Here is a 13,784-nt window from a genome sequence, read left to right as displayed (position 1 = left end):
GTTCTGTTATATTATCCACCCGGCACAGCCAGAAGAGGACTGGCCACCCCTTAGCCTGGTTCCTCTCTAGGTTTCTTCCTAGGTTTTGGCCTTTCTAGGGAGTTTTTCCTAGGGAGTTTTTCCTAGACACCGTGCTTCTTTCACATGCATTGCTTGCTGTTTGGGGTTTTAGGCTGGGTTTCTGTACAGCACTTTGAGATATCAGCTGATGTACGAAGGGCTATATAAATACATTTGATTTGATTTTGATTTGACTTAAAGATGACCTGGAGCCAGTGGGTCTGGCAACGAATATGTAGCGAGGGCCAACCGACGAGAGCATACAGGTCGCAGTGGTGGGTAGTATATGGGGCTTTGGTGACAAAACGGATGGCACTTTGATAGACTTTATCCAGTTTGCTGAGTAGAGTGTTGGAGGCTATTTTGAAAATGACACTGACGAAGTCGAGGATCGGTAAGATAATCAGTTTTACGAGGGTATGTTTGGCAGCGTGAGTGAAAGAGGCTTTGTTGCGAAATAGGAAGCCGATTCTAGATTTAATTTTGGATTGGAGATGCTTAATATGAGTCTGGAACAAGAGTTTAGCCAGTCAGTCTAGCCAGACACCTAGGTATTTGTAGTTGTCCACATATTCTAAGTCAGAACCGTCCAGAGTAGTGATGTTAGTCGGGCAGGCGGGTGTGGGCAGCGGTCAGTTGAAGAGCATGCATTTAGTTTTACTAGCGTTTAAGAGCAGTTGGAGGCCACGGAAGGAGTGTTGTATGGCATTGAAGCTCGTTTGGAGGTTAGTTAACACAGTGTCTAAAGAAGGGCCAGATGTATACAGAATGGTGTCGTCTGCTTAGAGGTGGATCAAGGAATCACCCGCAGCAAGTGTGACATCATTGATATATACAGAGAAAAGGGTCAGCCCGAGAATTGAACCCTGTGGTACCCCCATAGAGACTGCCAGGGGTCCGGACAACAAGGGTCCGGACAACTGCTATCTCTGCAGTAGACTGCAACTCCACCACCTTTAGCAGTTCCATCTTGACGGAAAATGTTGTAGTTGGGGATGGAAATCTCTGAATTTTTGGTTGCCTCCCTAAGCCAGGATTCAGAGACGGCAAGGACATCAGGGTTGGCGGAGTGTGCTAAAGCAGTGAGTAAAACAAACTTAGGGAGGAGGCTTCTGATGTTAACATGCATGAAACCAAGGCTTTTACAGCTACAGAAGTCAACAAATGAGAGCGCCTGGGGTCATACAGGGCCGTGGTTAACCTCTACATCACCCGAGGAACAGAGGAGGAGTAGGATGAGGATACGGCTAAAGGCTATCAAAACTGGTCGTCTAGTGCGTTGGGGACAGAGAATAAAAGGAGCAGATTTCTGGGCGTGATAGAATAGATTCAGGGCATAATGTACAGACAGGGGTATGGTAGGGTGCGGGTACAGTGGAGGTAAACCCAGACATTGAGTGACGATGAGAGAGGTTGCATCTCTGGAGGCACTAGTTATGCTAGGTGAGGTCACCGCATGTGTGGGAGGTGGGACAAAAGAGGTATCTGAGGCATGTTGAGTGGGGCTAGGGGCTCCGCAGTAAAATAAAACAATGATAACTATCCTAAACAACAGTATACAAGGCATATTGACATTAGAGAGATAAGGGCATATTGACATTAGAGGCATATTGACATTAGAGAAATACTTATTTCCCTCATTAAAATGCAAATCATTTTATAACATTTTTGACATTGATTTTTTTGTTGTTATTCTGTCTCTCACTGTTCAAATAAACCTACTATTAAAATTATAGACTGATAATTTCTTTGTAAGTGGGAAAACGTACAAAATCAGCAGGGGATCAAATACTTTTTTCCCCCACTGTATATACAAAAAAAAGACGAGAAAGAAAAACATTTACACAGGACAATGACAAACACGTGTACACTGCTACGCCATCTTGGCGCACACACAGCACATATGAACCTGGGATATCAACCATTCAAAGTTGGCTTTAGTGGGAGTGACCATAGAATTCTATAGGAGGGACCTTACTGAGTAAAGTAATTGTCATTGTCACTGCTAAACCCTGCCCATTTCCAAAATGGAAATTCTTAAAATGTTATTTTAAACCTATCCCTAACTAATGAAGGACAAGTTTGATGCATTGGTCTGCCAAAACTTCCACGCATTTGGGCGAAAGTGTCTGGGAACGAGATTAGGTGCAATGTGACTAGCATGACATCACTTTAGAGCATATGCCATCCTTCAGCACAATATGTCACTCTTTATAAAGCACACATATATATATATATATATTTATATACTATATTTGACATAATGGTTATGTCACATTTGACATTGGTGATTATGTCACAGTTATGCCACATTTATGAACCCTTTTTAAAGCATGACATATGGTTATAGATACTTTATGACACATTTATGTAGTACTTATTACGGCATTATGAAGGCTTTATGAAGCCTTTATAAGCTGAATGTCATTTAAAGCGAGATCCTAATGATTTTTTATTTATTTTTATATCAAATGATGTCGCACCATTATTTCTCACCTTTATTCATCATGAGTGTTCATGTTGATCAATATTTTGGCTATGCTGGCCTATTGTAAATGATTCAATAAATGTCTGATCAATACATACAATTCTGAACATATTGTCATTTATAATGCTAATGCAGAGGCATCAATAAATTGTCCAGTACACTTTTTGTATGGGAAATATAACCTGTAAGAAGAGCCCTGTGGCTTCAGGCTATTCTGTGTGGGAGAGTGGGAAATGTGTGGAGACGGTGCCCAAGTATGCTACACGTAGCTTTGTGTGGAAAACATTTCATCACAGGTAAGACAGGTAGCCCTTTCCTACAGTTAAATTCCCAAATCACACTCTAGTGCCCTAATGGTTGGAATGTTATTCATATATTCCATAATTTCATAATTCATTAACATTACTTTTTTTTTAAAGCTGAAGATTCTGTGTTTCTATGTCTATTGTGATGCAACCTCAAAATGTCATACATTTAAACTCTATATCTGACATGGTACAGGTGTCTTCTTTTTTTAAGCCCATAACCATGTGTGTGAGACTAATACTTTTGTTTCCAAATAGATTTGTTTAAGACTACCAAGAAACACTATATGTGACCCTGATTTAGCCAACTGCAGTAAAAGGTTAACTTGTTTAGTACAGTCCATTTGAAACTTCACTCACTACTTGTAGCTACAGTATATAGTCCGTTTGTTTGTGTTGTTGGTCTTGCTAGCTTAATGTTCTGGTATGTAGCTAGCTAGCACTCACTCATTCGCTCAAGTGGCTACTAGCATTGTCATGAAAAGGGATATGAGGGAAGACCTACAATACTAGGTTTTTCTAAGTGGTGAGAACGCTAGGGAGCAGGCAATGTTGAAAAGTCATCTTTAGATTAAATCTAGTTTTGTAATTGCCTAAATCAAGTAGACAACAAGAAAATTAAAAATAAATAATAATAATAAATAAAAATAAATAAAAAAGACAAGAAAATTGTGTTTATAAAAGGTTACGTTTTCCCCACACACGGACAGGGTCGCAACGTTCATAAGGGATAATCAACAAAGGTGTATTCCACGACGTGCTAGTGGAGTGGAACTAACCTTCCACAAAGTTGCATTATTTTCCAGAGAACGCATAGAGCCCCAAGTTGATTATCCTTTTACACCATGGCTATAATTGCACACCTTTGCCGCTAGCAGTGTGTTCATTTGCAGATAGAAATGTGTTCAACATCCACTGCAAGTTTACTAGATAGCGACAGTAGTTGCCGTGGTAACCAAACAAACAGACTTGCAAGTTTAGCTAACCAAACAATGAGTCCTAGCTTGCTATTATGAAAATCGAATTCAACAAAGCCAATAATGTTTTCAATTCGACTTTTGCTTTCAAAAGCAGCTCAATTGAACATGTAAGAATGAACTATAGCCATTGAATTCTACCTTGCTGATATACAGTGCATTATAGGGAAATAATGCATGCTCTAGAATGCCCTTTAGCTAATCAGAAATGAGTATTGACCAATGCCATGGTATAATTAAGTAATAAGGTCCGAGGGGGTGTGGTATATGGCCAATATACCATGGCTAAGGGCTTTTCTTATCCACGACACCATGCGGAGTGCCTGGATACAGCCCTTAGCCGTGGTATATTGGCCATATACCACAAACCCCCGAGGTGCCTTATTACTATTATAAACTACTTACCAATGTAATTAGAGCAGTAAACATACATGTTTGTCATACCCGTGGTATACGATCTGATATACCACTGCTGTCAGCCAATCAGCATTCAGGGCTCAAACCACCCAGTTTATAATATCTAATACCGACTGGGACTATTTAGACTCAGGATGACGTGGCCCATTGTTTACCTTGTCATCAAAGACATGTGACACATTGTCTACTTTGTTACCTGGCAATGACCACAAGGGCGTTTCAAAGAGCTGTCAGTCAAGTTGAGCTCATGAATATAAGCTCCACACCTACTCAGCCTGTTCTTTCAGGCTTCCTGGTAATTAGAGATGAGAGAAAAGGTACAATGTATTCATTTCTGAGCATTTAAATAGCTTAAAAATATTATGGGTGATGTTTTGGTCATTCAAAGGCTTTATTTTGACATGGGAAATAAGATGACTGTGCGGGACGTTTAAGAAATAAAGGACTGCATCAGGTCCTACCATCCTTTCTGTACGAGGAAGGAGGCGACCGGAGTGGAGAGAGAAGGGAAGGGGTCTGCCTGTGCAGGGGCATTTGGATGGGGGAAGGGCATACCGGCCAAGAGGGTGAGCAGATCAGTGCAGCTCAGTGTCTGCGAGGCGGTGATAAGATTCCAGGATTCTCCCACTGTGACAGGCCTGCTTACCCACCATAACTCTGTAGAAACACACCGCACCGCCACCACCATCACCTGACCCTCAACTACAACTACACCACCTCACTATCATCACCAACCTCATTCAACTCTCACCACACCTAGTGGTTTTGGAAACCACAGGAGGTTGGTGGCACCTTAATTGGAGAGGACGGGCTCGTGGTAATGGCTGGAGCGATATCAGTGGAACGGTATCAAATACATCAAACATATGGTTTGATGTCATTCCATTCGCTCCGTTCCAGCCATTATTATTAGCCGTCCTCCCCACAGCAGCCTCCACTGTTGGATACTCTATTTGTTTTGGGAAGGGGACTAATATCTGACCATTGGTGGTTTATATTCCTACCCTGATTTAAACCTAGAAAAATTGTGTTTTTGCTCAGCAGCAAGCATCAAATAGAAGTATAATAATTAAACAGTGAGTCCACTCTAGCTCTGATCCTCCTACACATGGCAGGTTGGGCAGTGAGCTGTGCTATGCTGAATGGAGCAGTGCGGGCGGTGAGGAGCAGAGGAGGCGCGGAGGACGCCGCGGCGCACATTAATAATGCAGGGCCTCAGCTACCCCCCCAGCGCCATGGCGATGGCACCAGCCCAGCACTGTCACCAGGGGGGAGCTGGGAATACGCACTCTCCAACCCTCGCACAGCCAAGCTGCTCACCAGCTCTCTCAAACACACGCACACACACATACACCAGCCCACCACTCTGGGCCTCCGCCGTGGATACACACTAATTAAAAAAACTCACCATTATAATCATGGTAGAAACCTGTATCTACATCCACACTGCTAACTGTATGTAGCCAGGGTTTGGAACTATCTGACATTTTCATTATTTCAGAGGAATTGGAAATTCACCTTCATGCCGTTTGGACCTGAGAACTGTTCTGAAAAAGCCTCATAGTCCTACTAAGATAAAGAAAGAGAGGACAATGACATTCTCAGTGCAACCGAAGTCATATCTTACCTGTTATAGTCACTACCTCCAATTTAATAATAATATTTATAAATACAATTTTTTTAAAGATGGCGCCGGAGGGGATGGCTACTGTTTTATGGGCTCTTAACCAACTGTGCTATTTAAAAAAAAAAATTTGCAACTTATTTTGTACATAATGTTGCTGCTACCGTCTCTTATGAACAAAAATAGCTTCTGGATATCAGAACAGCCATTACTCACCTTGAATTGGACGAAGAATTACTCCAGACACCCGAACAGACCCTAATTCCTGTAATTCGCACGGGAAAGAGACGGAGGTTTCGCGGAAGGAGATCGGGGTGCCATGTGAGGATCAGACGACGAGTGAATAATTTGCCTTTGCCATCGGTGCTATAGGCCAACGTACAATAGATGGATAATAAAATGGACGAAATAAAAGCACGTATATCCTACCAACGGGACATTAAAAACTGTAATATCTTATGTTTCACCGAGGCATGGCTGAACGACGACATGAATAACATACAACTGGCAGGATAGAACAGCAGCCTCTGGTAAGACAGGGGGTGATGGGCAATGTATATTTGTAAACAACAGCTGGTGCACGATATCTAAGAAAGTCTTGAGGTTTTGCTCGCCTGAGGTAGAGTATCTCATGATAAGCTGTAGACCACACTATCTACCTAGAGAGTTTTCATCACAATTCTTCGTAGCTGTCTATTTACCACCAAAAACTGATGCTAGCACTAAGACTGCACTCAATGAGCTGTATACGGCCATAAGCAAACAGGAAAACGCTCATCCAGAGGCGGCGCTCCTACATTTACATTTTACATTTACGTCATTTAGCAGACGCTCTTATCCAGAGCGACTTACAAATTGGTGCATTCACCTTATGATATCCAGTGGAACAATGTAACGGCCGTCGTCAGAATTAGACCAAGGTGCAGCGGAGGATGTGTTCATCTTTGGTATTTAATGAAAAAGAGAACACTTTACAAAAATAAACAAAAACGACAGCAAAACAGTCCTTTCAGGAAAACACACTAACAGAAGACAATTACCCACAAAACCCAAAGGAAAAACATGCTCCTTATGTGTGACTCCCAATCAGCAACAACGAACTTCAGCTGTGCCTGATTGGGAGCCACACACGGCCCAAAACAAAGAAATACAAAAACATAGAAAAAGGAACATAGAACGCCCACCCAATGTAACACCCTGGCCTAACCAAAATAAAGAACAAAAACCCCTCTCTATGGCCAGGGCGTTACAAACAACCACTTCACAATAGTACATCTATATCTTTTTTTTTTGGGGGGGGGGGTTAGAAGGATTACTTTATCCTATCCCAGGTATTCCTTAAAGAGGTGGGGTTTCAGGTGTCTCCGGAAGGTGGTGATTGACTCCGCTGTCCTGGCGTCGTGAGGGAGCTTGTTCCACCATTGGGGTGCCAGAGCAGCGAACAGTTTTGACTGGCTTGAGCGGGAACTGTGCTTCCACAGAGGTAGGGAGGCGAGCAGGCCAGAGGTGGATGAATGCAGTGCCCTTGTTTGGGTGTAGGGACTGATCAGAGCCTGAAGGTACGGAGGTGCCGTTCCCCTCACAGCTCCGTAGGCAAGCACCATGGTCTTGTAGCAGATGCGAGCTTCAACTGGAAGCCAGTGGAGTGTGCGGAGGAGCGGGGTGACGTGAGAGAACTTGGGAAGGTTGAACACCAGACGGGCTGCGGCGTTCTGGATGAGTTGTAAGGGTTTAATGTCACAGGCAGGGAGCCCCGCCAGCAGCGAGTTGCAGTAATCCAGACGGGAGATGACAAGTGCCTGGATTAGGACATGCGCCGCTTCCTGTGTCAGGAAGGCAGGGTTGTACTCTGCGTATGTTGTAGAGCATGAACCTACAGGATCGGGTCACCGCCTTGATGTTAGCGGAGAACGACAGGGAGTTGTCCAGGGTCACGCCAAGGCTAACTGTATAGCTTAGCATTGAAGGCTAAGTTCTGTACTCAGAATATTGAACAATGTGCTTTTTCCGTAAAGTTATTTTGAAATCTGACAAAGTGGTTGCATAAAGGAGTAGATTATCTCTAATTCTTTAACCTCTCTGGGCTAGGCGGGACGAATTCGTCCCACCAACGCAACAGCCAGTTGAATCCCGTGGCGCGATTTTCAAATACCTTAGAAATGCTATTACTTCAATTTCTCAAACATATGACTATTTTACAGCATTTTAAAGACAAGACTCTCGTTAATCTAACCACACTGTCCGATTTCAAAAAAGGCTTTACAACGAAAGCAAAACATTAGATTATGTCAGCAGAGTACCCAGCCAGAAATAATCAGACACCCATTTTTCAAGCTAGCATATAATGTCACAAAAACCCAGAAGACAGCTAAATGCAGCACTAACCTTTGATGATCTTCATCAGATGACACACCTAGGACATTATGTTATACAATACATGCATGTTTTGTTCAATCAAGTTCATATTTCTATCAAAAACCAGCTTTTTACATTAGCATGTGATGTTCAGAACTAGCATACCCCCCCGCAAACTTCCGGGGAATTTACTAACAATTTACTAAATTACTCACGATAAACATTCACAAAAAACATAACAATTATTTTAAGAATTATTGATACAGAACTCCTTTGTGCAATCGAGGTGTCCGATTTTAAAATAGCTTTTCGGTGAAAGCACATTTTGCAATATTCTCAGTAGATAGCCCAGCCATCACGGCTAGCCATTTAGACACCCACCAAGTTTAGCCCTGACCAAAGTCAGATTTACTATTACAAAAGTTTGATTACCTTTGTTGTCTTCGTCAGAATGCACTCCCAGGACTTCTACTTCAATAACAAATGTTGGTTTGGTCCAAAATAATCCATCGTTATATCCAAATAGCGGCGTTTTGTTCGTGCGTTCCAGACACTATCCGAAATGGTAAATCAGGGTCACGAGCATGGCGCAATTCGTGACAAAAAAATTCTAAATATTCCATTACCGTACTTCGAAGCATGTCAACCGCTGTTTAAAATCCATTTTTATGCCATTTTTCTCGTAAAAAAGCGATAATATTCCGACCGGGAATCTCTGTTTAGGTAAACAGAGGAAAGAAAACAAAGCATTCGGTCAACACGGGCACGCGCCTGAGTCTCACAGTACTGTAACCAGCCACTACCCAAACGCGCTACTTTTTTTCAGCCAGAGCCTGCAATGCCACGATTCAGCTTTTTGCCGCCTTCTGAGAGCCCATGTGAGCCGTAGGAAGTGTCACGTAACAGCAGAGATCCTTTGTAATGGATAGAGATGGCAAAGAAGGCCAAGAAATGGTCAGACAGGGTACTTCCTGTACAGAATCTTCTAAGGTTTGACCTGCCATTTGAGTTCTGTTATACTCACAGACACCATTCAAACAGTTTTAGAAACTTTGGAGTGTTTTCTATCCAAAGCCAATAATTATATGCATATTCTAGTTACTGGGCAGGAGTAGTAACCAGATTAAATCGGGTACGTTTTTTATCCAGCCGTGTCAATACTGCCCCCTAGCCCTAACAGGTTAAATAATTGTTATACATTTTGTCAACGTTTATGAGTTCTTCTGTAAATTAAATGTGCCTATTCACCGGGGGTTATGGGGAGAAAACATTTTCTGAACGTCACGCGCCAATGTAAAAATTGGGTTTTTGGATATAAATATAAGCTTGATCGAACAAAAAAATGCATGTATTGTCTAACATGATGTCCTAGGAGTGTCATCTGATGAAGATTGTCAAAGGTTAGTGCTTAATTTTAGCTGTATATCTGGTTTTGTGATGGCTATCCGTGCTTGGAAAATGGCTTTTTTTTGTGGTGCTATGCTAAAATAATCGAATGTTTTGCTTTCACCGTAAAGCCTTTTTGAAATCGGATAATGTGATTGGATTAACGAGTAGAGTATCTTTAAAATGCCGTATAATACTTGAATTTTAATTTTGAGATTATTTTGTTTTGAATTTCGCGCCGTGCTATCTCACTGGTTGTTGTCCAACCAATCCCTTTAGCGGGATTGTATCCTCTAGAGGTTAAAGTCACCCAGAACTGTGAGGGGTGAGCCATCCTCAGGAAAGGAACTTAACAAGGCGTCAAGCTCATTGATGAACTCTCCAAGGGAACCTGGAGGGCGATAAATGATAAGGATGTTAAGCTTGAATGGGCTAGTGACTGTGACAGCATGGAATTCAAAGGAGGAGATAGACAGATGGGTCAGGGGAGAAAGAGAGAATGTCCACTTGGGAGAGATGAGGAATCCAGTGCCACCACCCCGCTGACCAGATGCTCTCGGGGTATGCGAGAACACGTGGTCAGACGAGGAGAGAGCAGTAGGAGTAGCAGTGTTTTCTGTGGTAATCCATGTTTCCGTCAGCGCCAAGAAGTCGAGGGACTGGAGGGTAGCATAGGCTGAGATGAACTCTGCCTTGTTGGCCGCAGACCGGCAGTTCCAGAGGCTGCCGGAGACCTGGAACTCCACGTGGGACGTGCGCACTGGGACCACCACGTTAGAGTGGCAGCGGCCACGCGGTGTGAAGCATTTGTGTGGCCTGTGCAGAGAGGAGAGAACAGGGATAGAGAGACACATAGTTGACAGGCTACAGGAGAGGCTACGCTAATACAAAGGCGATTGGAATGAAAGTTAACTAAACAACTGGGGAAGCGAGAGAGCAGGGCCTCCCTCACTAACCATTCACTGAAACACTCAAATATAACTTTTCCAACTTCCACTTTAGAAATTCTAATTGATGTAAACTACAGTGGTTCAATGTTTCCAGGAATAGGCTCAAATTTAGTTTATTCAGCTAGATAACTTGGTACAGTATTCTTCCGTGAAACCCACCCAGTGCACCGTATCCTATGACGCCGTAGCTAACTAGCATGCTAGCATCCAATAACACACGGTTAGCACCAATACTTGGTTACAACAAACTACCAATGGATCATTCGTGTCCGTGTCTAGTTCCTTTCATAACGCAGAAGTAATTAAACGTTGGCTAGCTAACACAAAGTCAGTCCTGCTAGCTACACAAGTGGACTACACATCTCCAAAGTTTAGAAAGTTAAGCTTACGTTGCAAAAATGTTATTGACAAAAAAATAATACAGTACTGCTAGCTGGTAGAGTTGGCTAGCTAGCAATGGCTGCGTTTACCTTTATCTTTGATACAAAGACAACTATGTAGCTAGCTAACATTACACTAATCAAAACGTTCCGTTGTAATGTATTTAGTTTCTACAGTACTGCTAGTAGGTAAGTTGGCTAGCTAGCAGTGGCTGTGGTGTTGTGGTGTTGACGCCGTTTGGAAAACGCCGTTTGGAAAACGCTGCGAACGAATACAGCTGGCTAGCTAACCTTGTTAGATTCTCAAAGCTACACCCTTATCCTTGATACAAAGACAACAAAGACAACTATGTAGCTAGCTAGCTAGCTAATCAAATCAAATCGTTTCCATTGTAATGTAATGAAATGTAATATTACCCGCGGAGCGAAGTACAGCACGACTACTCACTCCAGCATCCGGTATAACAGACTGGTGGCCGGGGACTTTAATGCAGGGAAACTTAAATCCGTCTTACCTCATTTCTACCAGCCTGTTAAATGTGCAACCAGAGGGAAAAAACTCTAGACCACCTTTACTCCACGCACAGAGACGCGTACAAAGCTCTCCCACGCCCTCCATTTGGCAAATCTGACCATAATTCTATCCTCCTGATTCCTGCTCATAAGTAAAAATGAAAGCAGGAAGCACCAGTGACTCGGGTCAATAAAAAAGTGGTTAGATGAAGCAGATGCTAAGCTACATCACTGTTTTGCTAGCACAGACTGAAATATGTTCCAGGATTCTTACGATGGCATTGAGGAGTACACCACATCAGTCACTGGCTTCATCAAGTCACTGGCTTCATTGATGACGTCGTCCCCACAGTGACTGTACGAACATACCCCAAAAAGAAGCCATGAATTACAGGCAACATCTGCACTGAGCTAAAGGGTAGAGCTACCGCTTTCAAGGAGCAGGACTCTAACCCGGAAGCTTATAAGAAATCCCGCTATGCCCTCCGATGAACCATCAAACTGGCAAAGCATCAATACAGGACTAAGTTTGAATCGTACTACTGGCTCCGACGCTCGTCAGATGTGGCAGGGATTGCAAACTGTTACAGACTCTAAAGGGAAGCACAGCTGAGAGCTGCCCAGAGACTCAAGCCTACCAGATGAGCTAAATTACTCGCTTTGAGCCAAGTAATACTGAAACATGCATGAGAGCATCAGCTGTTCTGGACGACTGTGTGATCATGCTCTCTGCAGCCGGTGTGAGTAAGACCTTTAAACAGGTCAACATTCACAAGGCCGCAGGGCTAGACGGATTACCAGGACGTGTACTCCGAGCGTGCTCTGACCAACTGGCAAGTGACTTCACTGACATTTTAAACCTCTCCCTGTCTGAGTCTGTAATACCAACATGTTTCAAGCAGACCACCATAGTCCCTGTGCCCATAAGGTAACCTACCTAAATGACTACCGACCCGTAGCACTCACATCTGTAGCCATGAAGTGCTTTGAAAGGCTGGTCATGGCTCACATCAACACCATTATTTTTTAACATTTTAGTCATTTAGCAGACGCTCTTATCCAGAGCGACTTACAGTAGTGAATGCATACATTTCATTTTTTTTCGTACAAACCCACAACCCTGGCGTTGCAAACACCATGCTCTACCAACTGAGCCACACGGGACTATCCCAGAAACCCTACACCCACTCCAATTTACATACCGCCCAAACAGATCCACAGATGATGCAATCTCTATTTCACTCCACACTGCCCTTTCACACTTGGACAAAAGGAACACCTATGTGAGAATACTATTCCCTGACTACAGTTCAGCATTCAACACCATAGTGCCCTCAAAGCTCATCACTAAGCTAAGGACCCTGGGACTAAACACCTCCCTCTGCAACTGGATCCTGGACTTCCTGACGGGCCACCCCCAGGTGGTAAGGGTAGGTAACAACACATCCGCCACGCTGATTCTCAACGCGGGGGCCCCTCAGGGGTGCGTGTTCAGTCCTCTCCTGTACTCCCTGTTCACTCATGACTGCACGGCCAGGTACGACTCCAACACCATCATTAAGTTTGCCAATGACACAACAATGACAGCCTATAGGGAGGAGGTCAGAGACCTGACCGTGTGGTGCAAGGACAACAACCTCTCCCTCAACGGGACCAAGACAAAGGAGATGATTGTTGGACTACAGGAAAAGGAGCACCCCATTCTCATCGACAGAGCTGTAGTGGAGCAGGTTGAGAGCTTCAAGTTCCTTGGCATCCACATCACCAACAAACTAACATAGTCCTTCCTAGCACACCAAGACAGACGTGAAGAGGGCACGACAAAACCTATTCCCCCTCGGGTGACTGAAAAGATTTGGCATGGGTCCTCAGATCCTCAAAAGGTTCTACAGCTGTACCATCGAGAGCATCCTGACGGGTTGCATCACTGCCTGGTATGGCAACTGCTCAGCCCTGACAGCAAGGCACTACAGAGGGTTGTGCATACGGCCCAGTACATCACTGGGGCCAAGCTTCCTGCCGTCCAGGACCTCTATACCAGGCGGTGTCAGAGGAAGGCCCTGAAAATTGTCAAAGACTCCAGCCTCCCAAGTCATAGTCTGTTCTCTCTGCTACCGCACGGCAAGCGCTACCGGAGCGCCAAGTCTAGGTCCAAGAGGCTTCTAAACAGATTCTACACCCAAGCCATAAGACTCCCAAACATGTAATCAAATGGCTATCCAGACTATTTGCATTAACCCCCCCCCCCCCCTTACGCTGCTGCTACTCTCTGTTATTATCACTTTAATAACTCTACCTACATGTACATATTACTTCAATTACTTCGACT

The sequence above is a fragment of the Salmo salar genome, chromosome ssa11, assembly GCF_905237065.1.
Source record: "Salmo salar chromosome ssa11, Ssal_v3.1, whole genome shotgun sequence".
In the NCBI taxonomy this organism is placed as follows: domain Eukaryota; kingdom Metazoa; phylum Chordata; class Actinopteri; order Salmoniformes; family Salmonidae; genus Salmo; species Salmo salar.
Note: the sequence above shows the minus strand (reverse complement) of the source record.